The sequence below is a fragment of the Lichenostomus cassidix genome, chromosome 10, assembly GCF_008360975.1.
Source record: "Lichenostomus cassidix isolate B80296 chromosome 10, HeHo_3.0, whole genome shotgun sequence".
NCBI classification, from domain to species: Eukaryota; Metazoa; Chordata; class Aves; order Passeriformes; family Meliphagidae; genus Lichenostomus; species Lichenostomus cassidix.
The window spans coordinates 4381032-4389729 of record NC_139491.1 but is presented as its reverse complement, the minus strand read 5'-3'; the positions used below and the strand labels follow the sequence as shown (position 1 = coordinate 4389729).

Here is an 8698-nt window from a genome sequence, read left to right as displayed (position 1 = left end):
AGGAAATTAAATGAAAAAAAAACTTGTTAATCCTTTTTGATTTCTGTACATGGTAGCTGGAAGCAGAATTCTTTAACTCGCAGGATTCTCTTTTTGTCCTCCCTCTTTTACATTTCTTCTCCTTTTTTTTTTTTCCTCTTTTTTTTTTTTTAATCTTCTCCAGCACAAACGTTGTCTGGGTAACCTCAGCGTAAATGCAGTCTGTTTCTCTGATACATTTAAAAAATAAATAATAAAAGAATAATAATAATAGTAAAAAAAAAAAAAAAGAAAAAAAAAAAAGAAAAAGCCGTCGTGTCATTGTCTCATCCCTGTGGCCTTGCTGTGAGGGATCTGTCTCGAACCAGGTGATAACCTGATAGACTTTATCTTGTCTTTTCTGGGCCTCCCTGAAGCCTGCCAACACTTCGGCTGGCTGTTAGGCATTTTAAATATCCCCCATGAGCCCTAACCTTACCCCTTTTCTCTTCTTGTCATCTGGAATGTCTCAGAGCTGTCAGAGGCTTGTTGCTTATTGATGTTTCCGTGTGTTTTATGTCTTTTCTGAGATATGACAGCCCCTGACACAGTGCTGATTTCAATCAGCCGGCTTCTGGAGAGGCCTAAGATTTTGTCCTCGCGCGGTCCCAGCCGCCAGCGCACTTCAGAGGCCTCCATCTAATGAAAATGTTTCAGCAGGCGGAATAAAGGCCCGCTGCTCAACAAACAGCAGCTGATGAATTCACAAGACCAAAAAAAAAAAAAAAGAAATAAAAAAAAAAGAAGAAGAGGAGGAAACCCTCCCCCCCCCCAACCCTCTGCCTTTGTTATAAGAAAAGCAAGAGGAGAGAGTGACCTCCCGAGCCAAAGGTTTTGACACTGAATCAAATCCCTTTAGGCCTGAACTGGCAGGCTGGGCCCGGCGTTGGATTACTTTATCACATCTTAGAGTGACGCTTGTATGTACCTCAGGACACCCTACGTGTAAGGAGTGGATATTTTACCCCCCTTGCTTATTAAGTCAAGTCTCGGTGTCTGGTGGAAAGGGAAGGTCTATCTGACGGAGCACCAGGAAGGGAAGGAAGCACATCCTTGCTGAAAGCAGGGAGGGAGATGATGTACATGGAGAAACCTCTTTGAAAGAAAGCGGGTTGAGGGCTTGGCTCGAAGTCGCTGAGGGGGAACAGATTTTTTTGTTCACAATCAGCTGAAAAAGAGAACAAGCTTTGAGACAATGTAGAGCATTTGCTTTGTGCATTTTGGTCAGGTGTTTTGGGCAGCATGGAGCCACCTGGGCTGCTCCCATCTGCCTCTTGTGCTGCCTTGGGTGCCAAAGCTGCTCCTCATGGCTCCTCTCAGCACCTCTGATGGGAGAGCAGCGAAGCCAACAGCCATCCTCCATCTCCACCTGGAGAAGCCTCTTGTAGGCTTTCCCTGCATCGTCCCAGGCAGCCCCATCCCTCTCGAGGCATTATCTGAAGCCACATGGATTCCCTAATCCCCCGACTTCAGCTGAAATGACGCTCCTGTGAGGCACCATTGTTATCCAGGCTCTGGTGTGTGTGTCAGGAGTCGACTCCTGCCGCGCAAGGTGCTGCACAGGCGTAGCAGGAAAGCACAGCAGCTGCAGTAACACCCTGAATCGCTAATGCCGATGCTGTGGTCATTTCCTTCAGGATGTACAGCCCATGTTATGCACTTTAGCTATGTGATGAAGCCCAGTGATTTTTTTTTTTTTTTTTTTAAAAGAGGGATTTTACCTATCTGAGCCTGGGCTGTGGGATTAAGTTTATCAGCGGGTGAGATGTGTCGAGGTTCATGTTTACTTCCTTATTTACGTGAGTTTGGTTGGGTTTTTTGCTGTTTGTTTTTGCACGGAGGAAAAACAATCTCTCCCTGTTCTCTAACTAACCAAATAAACACAGCCCACCCCACTTTTGAAAAACATCAGTGAAATTCATATCTGCAGTGACTCAGATGGTTTTGTTAATAACAGAGAGAGCTCTCAGTGTAGCCTGATTCTGTCCTTCAGATGGGAGGCTTTAATCCTGGGTCTTATTTTTCACAGCATTCAGCTACTGGTTTTTTGAGCAACAAATTACATCCATGCCTCCAAGCCAAACTAGGAGTGAAAATTTCTATTTAAAAAAAAATGTGGAAATAATACTGTCTATCTACCTACAGTACAATTCCATTTTTAAAGTGCTTTGATATTTTTAACAATATTAATATAATAACAGCAGCATGTGCCTATTGGATTAGTCTGTATTTTATAACTTGGTATCCAATTTCTCCCTTGTTTCCTGCAGGACTGTCACTATTAATTTCTGCTCCCATTTTTTCCGTCAGTGTGAACATTGTCATTGGACTATTGTTTGTAAGTGATAAGCAGCCCCTAGTATTATTATTATTTCACTCCTGCTTGTTGAGCATCAACAAATCTACCAAAAATATTAAAAATTTGGTGGAAGTTTAACCCTCTCTTTGCCAGATGTTCCCCTTTTCTTCAGCTCAAAGGAGCATACTTGCTACTGTATTCTCCAAGAATGAAAAAATAGGAAACTAGTAGAAAGGCAATCTGTCACAGGGAAAAAAAAAATACCTCAGGGGGTAAAGAATGCCTTCACAGTATGGCTTTAAGGTTTTAATTTATATTGGTCCTGACTCATGACACAGCCAGAGCAAGCCCGGGCCTGGGAGTCAGGTCTCCCACTGACCCTTGCATAGACTGGTGGGGAGAGAGATGTCAGCTGAAAACTCCCAGGGATCACAGGGCTGCCAAGCGCTTTGGAAATGACTGCCAATTTGGCCTAGTCTCAGTTGAACACATGCCCAAGAGGGAGGGAATGCCAGTAATAAAGCAGTTTAGAGGGGAAAGATATTTCTTCTGAGCTCCCAAGCCTTTCCAGCCTTTTTCTGTGACAATACGGTTTGCCTACATGCATGCTCTCTTGCACATACCTGCATGCACATGTGTACACTGACTTTCAAAAACAGACACAGTCTGTAAAGTAATCCATGAGGTTAATGTCCTTCCTGCATTCACTATGCAGTCAACCAACCCTTCTTTAATTTGAGAAGATAATAACAGTAAATGTGAATGAATTCCAAAACACATTAAAAAACCCAAACTCAACTCCCTGTAGGCATTTATGGTGCAGAACAGGTGAGTACCAAAGACACCAGCAGGCCCCATCTTCTTAAGATAAAAAACATTCTGATTTTTCAGTGGTGGGAGACAACGTAAAACTGCAAAGATACAACTTTGTTATTAAGTTTTATCTTTGTGGACAATTTTTTCCAAATTCAGGTAATAAGAGTAAGTTAAGATTTCCAGGGTTTTTTCCCCCCATTCTTGCCTATAGGATCTAAAAGTATGAAGCAGATGCTGTGCTCATGTTAATGTGAGCTATTGCAAAAGAAACACAGTTTTAAACTTGGTTGTCCTGAAATCAGTTTTTCTTCTGTTTTATTATGTTCTGTCATGATGTTTCAAGGTTAAGAAAGGAGAAAAAAAGAAGCTCTATTATATTGACTTAAATGTGACTTACTGTGCAGTTGATCCAAGCTTTTTGCTGTTTATTTTATTCAGGTTAGTGCCACTGGAGTAAATGGTTTTGCCCATTTGAGTAAAGGCAAGATGAGGCTCAACCTGATGATGTGTGAAAGAGAATAGGGAGAAGATTGTGAGGGGGGAAAAACACCAGCTGTATTATTCATGTCCCAGAGCAGTGTGTGGAGTGTGCCAGAGGTAAGAACTATTTGGTGCATGTAACATGACAGTTAAGAATACCTAGATGAAAAAAAACAAACCACAACAAACAAAGCACTGCTTGGCAAGCACATTCATCTGCTGCAGCATCTGCCTCCAATATGCTTTATCCTTGCATAGATACGTTTGGGAACTGAAAGGTAACAAGAATTTATCAAAGGATTAGCAAGCACTGATGCTGCCATTCGCAACTGTTACAAATATAAATTGTCATAATCATATTACCCATTCCTCAGTTTAATTTTGGCCAGGATGTCTTTTGTCTGAAATGCCAAAATGTAATCTGGAATTGGATGGATGCTGACACAGCTGAAATATTTTGCATTAGTCACTATGTAAAATGCTTCCAGAAGCATGGGGTGGTTTTTTTGTATATGTGACTGTACTGGAATAGAAACTTAACAAAATGGTATCTCCATCACTTCTTTCATTCCAGTAAAAAGTTAGAGTTTCTCTTTGGAGGTTTTTTCATAAACACTGGTAAGGAGGATGGTGTGGATGGTGCCAGTTTAAGGGACTCACAACCCACACAACAGTCCCACAGTTACAGTTTGTAAATACAGATAGAGCACAGTTTCAAAGGTGTATTCAGACTGGCATAGAGCAGAGAGTGCTGTCCAGTGAGAAACAAATCCGTGCTTCTTTCAGTGACACATGAAAGAAAAAATGCAACTCTGAAAAGACATGGAAATTTTGGGAATGGTATTTAAGACAATGGTTATTGTCTGGTTTGCTTTGTGAGTTTAGCACAACCCTAACCCAATTCTAAAAAAAACCCACAAAAGATAAAACTGATTGATATTTTACTTCCATTAAAGTGAAATACTGTGCTTGAAATCAACACAGCCCCTGATCTGGCATTAGTTTTTCCTCTTTAGCACAGATCAGGACAACAGAAATGTTACACAATTGTGGCTTTTCCATCTCAGGAACACACATAAATTCCTTTATATTCCTTTATTTTGAATACAAAGTTTTCTGAATTATTTAATCTCTTAGGTTTGGGCCTTCATCCAAGAGACTTTGGGTCAAATCTGTCTTTGCTATGGCTTGATTTACTTCATTTTGCATGCACTAGAGAAAGTTTAAACCTCAGGTGGCAAAGTACTAAAGTATGAAACTCTGAAACAGAATCTGGTATGAGGAAAATGAATGGATGTTCTGCTGCCCTTTGCTCACTGGGACTTTCTAGTGGAGGTAAGAAGCCATAGTTTAGCTCAATCTGCATGATGAATTATGTGTGTTTGAAGAACATGCTACTTTTAATTGTATGTCTTACAATGTTAGTAACTTATCTTACACAGCTAGTGCCTGCCAAGTGGAGTTGGTTTCTTGGAAGAAGAACAAAAGACGAGTAAGGAGAAAAGAAAACAAAGTTTACCTGCTTTCTGTTTTCTCAGTAACACTAATGTGCTGGATATTTTCCAAACATAAAGAAAGCACAGTTGTGTCCACATGAGTTCACAACACCCAGACAGTGAGCTGGAGAGAGTGCTACAATAACATTAAAGGAACAGTGTGACAGCCAGAAGACTGAGATGGGGAATTTTAGACATATTAGTGAGCAGGGAAAAGATGTCCATTGAGTGAGCAGTAGTGTTTTATTGTCATAGTAAATAGAAGGAAGAGAAAGGAAAAGGGATATTAAGGGATATAAGCTGATATATATGCTTATATTCTTGCATTTACACATTACTTACATAGTCTGTGTTCAGGTGATACAACAGATAGGGTTCTGAAGTAATGCAGACTTGAACAAAGACTTCAGATAAGGGTATATGAAAAGATGGAAAGCCATAAGGCAGGACCTTATTCTCCAGACCTCATCTGGTGTCTCATTTGCCACTTCTGACACCATTTAAAGACCTCTGGGCACTCTGATGCTGTTATTAATAATAGCTGTATCATGGTTTCTGCTCAGCAGTAACAGCCTTAGGCAGTGCCTGCTCAGTGATCTGTGTGCAGTCACTCTCCACCTCCCGGGATGCCAACAACAGGACGTTCTCAGCTCCTCTTGTAGTATTCTTGTTTCATTTGTTCCCTTGTCCACACCTCTGATCAGTCACTGCAAAGTCTTCTCTTATCCTGATACAGAAGTTCTTGAATTTATTTTCACGCTGTTGCCTTTCTCCCTGGGCTCTTTTCCAGTAGGACCAGTGTATGTTGTGGGCAGACAGCAAACTTCATAAGGAGACATCAAAACTACTCCACAATCTTTGCAGCAGGAAAGACGTGGTTGTGGTTAGGCAAAAATGTGCAGTGGCAGGTCTTGGGCAGGGATGAGATAAATGAACCCCCTGTGTGCCCAGCAAAACCTGTGGCTTGCCCTGTGACTCAGAGGACTCATTTCTAGTGAAAAATTAAGTTTTCAGAAACAGAATTTCTTTGTATAGTGTAACGTGCAATGTTATGAATAAAACAAGAAAGACAAAGACTTTGAAAAAATAATCTGTAGGAATTTACAGAAACTTCTCCTAACTGCTGCAGTGATTTATTTTATTGAAGAGGAATGTGAACTTTTGCATGATCAAAGCTAACTTTCAACAATACCAAACAAGGATGGAAAGGTGGGTATCAGTCAGTAATTACTAGCAACATTTACTGGTTTCCTGAGAAAAATTCAGTGTTTTTCTTCAGTGTTTGGTTGTTAGGTGGTGCATCGATGAGCAGTGGAATGAAGCACTTCTCATTGCCTTTTTGTCAGTTAGGTACAGCAGCTGCAGAAGAGAATATTCACTTCTTTTACCATATTCATCACCTTAGTATCCAAGTACCCTCCAGTAGTACATTAAGCATGACTAACATCTGTTCTGTGTTTGTTTTCTCACCTCCTCTCCAAGGGGAATGTATATAAAGTGAACTGTTCTGGTTTGTTTTGATATATATGTTACACTGCTAAATGTTTATGTCAGAAGACTGAGTCAAAGAAATCCTTTCTGAACTTAGAGCACTGGCTCTCTATAAAGCTACCTCTAAGTCATGGAGACCTGGTGGTTTTTTTCTGTTCTCTATGCACTCAGAGTGGCCAAAGGAACTTATACTGGCTATTCAGTTGGATTTTTTACAGAGGAAAGAGCGGTAAAGAGAAAATATTTTTCTTATTTCAAAAATACAGTGTGATAGCTTGATCAAAACCACATTTTGCACCACTGACATCATGTCTTTGCATCTTAAATGATATAGGTCAGCAGTGACCCAAATGATCTATTAAAATGATGTACCTAAGAAAGATATTTGAAAGCCAAATGTATCAGTGGCAATGTGCAACCAATCTGTCAGTGCAGTGGTGATGTAACTTGGCATTATCCCCTATCAATGAGCTGCAGAAACATATCTGGTACTTGAGTCTTTGGGGAAAGATCAATATGGTCAGCCCACATATCAGCCAGGAACATTTAGAAGAAGCAATAAAGAGAGTAATAGAAAGATATTTTGTGCATATGATGAGAAAGGTGGTGCCATTTATCCCTTGGAGAGTGTAAAAATGGTCATTGTAGAAATGAGATGCTGAATCAGCCCAAAAGAGCTATCACTTACATTAATATTGAGTTGTTTTAGGATGGGAGTTTTGAATAGTAGTAAAAGGACAGGACACTTGAATGTTTGTCTTTCAGCAGAAGACGTTGATCAATTAGTAGGATCAATTGTTAGACTTGTTTGACAATTGTATTTATTTGTTCAAGATTTGTGACAGTTTTTCATTGCAGACTGGGTGCAGACAGTGTGAGTATGGCTTCATTTCTCCAGTTATCCTTCCCAAATTTATCTAGCATCAAGCAGCTCCCAAAGCAACCAGAGCATTGCCTATGGTCCCTCACTGTCCTGCTTCCATAGTTAAAATTTCCTAAAAAGGTTTTCAGTGTTCCTTGTTCTCAGCACGTATCTTTGCCTACGTTGTACAGCAGTTTTGTTGTGTCAGATTCTAGCTGACTACCCACACTAAATCTTGGAGTTAGTAATTTTTGTACCATTGGTGGTTCTGTGTCTCTGTAATTCTAGAGAACAACCTTTTCAGTACGAAGAATGTAAACTTATTGAACACGAACACCTCTGTGTTCAGTCTTCAGCTTGGCAGAGCAGTAAATATTGATCAGCACAGCCACATGTCAGCCAGTGCAGAAATGTCCATCCAGCCTCTACAGATTTGGACAGACCTGTCAGTTCCTACCTACAGACCATGGATTGGCAGCATCTTAGCTGTAAAGCACACAGTGGGAATCAACATTTGGAAAAGTGCTCACCTTCTTTGCGTGACAGTAAAAATTTTGCAACCTAGCATTCACACTTAATAAAAGATAATCTCTTCCAACACGACATAGTAGGAGGAATGCAAATCCTCTCTGGTGTCATATAGCTACAAGGAGCAGAGTTTCCCCAGGACTCAGAGAGAAGCCTGACATATCAATGTCTGCCTAGCAACTGAAAGGTGACACGTGGAGCCTCCTTTTCAACTCATTTCCTCTTGATGAGAGGAAGGGATCCTCCTGCGAGTTATTACCTGAAATAATACCATATGGTAAAATGTAAACAACATCTGCATATTCATGTAATAATTTCATCTGTTTAATTAGTTCCAGCAAAGCAGTTTACCCTCTGAGGCCCTTGCTGTCAGCTCCACGCTCATACATCCATGCCCTGCTGTCGAGCCTGACAGCCATCTATTGTTCATTCACTGCTTCCACCTCGCCACTTAATGTAAGTGAATCTTCTGAGGGGTGGAAAGCCTGTCCCCATTGATCCAGATGTAAGGGCTGGGGGGAGGAGAGTAAATATCTGTCAGCCTGGAATATGGATACTAAGAGCAAACTTGACAGATCAGGTGGCTTTGTGGGTTTTTTGGGGGGAGAGGGAGGGCGGATTGGCTCTTGGTTTAAGTGCTCATCTGGACTGCAGACTTTGTAGAGTTATCCAGCCTTTGCTCTCAGGACAAGGCACCTCCAAACGTGG

The 8698-nt window shown here is 40.9% G+C and overlaps 1 long non-coding RNA gene across 1 annotated transcript; it reads left to right on the top strand.

Annotated features, from left to right (window-relative positions):
* Positions 1 to 454: 454 nt before the first annotated feature.
* Positions 455 to 4942, top strand: LOC146432603 (uncharacterized). Its single transcript, XR_014854176.1, has 3 exons — positions 455 to 963; positions 3572 to 3730; positions 4751 to 4942. It is a non-coding gene; the product is annotated as an uncharacterized LOC146432603 (long non-coding RNA).
* Positions 4943 to 8698: the final 3756 nt, after the last annotated feature.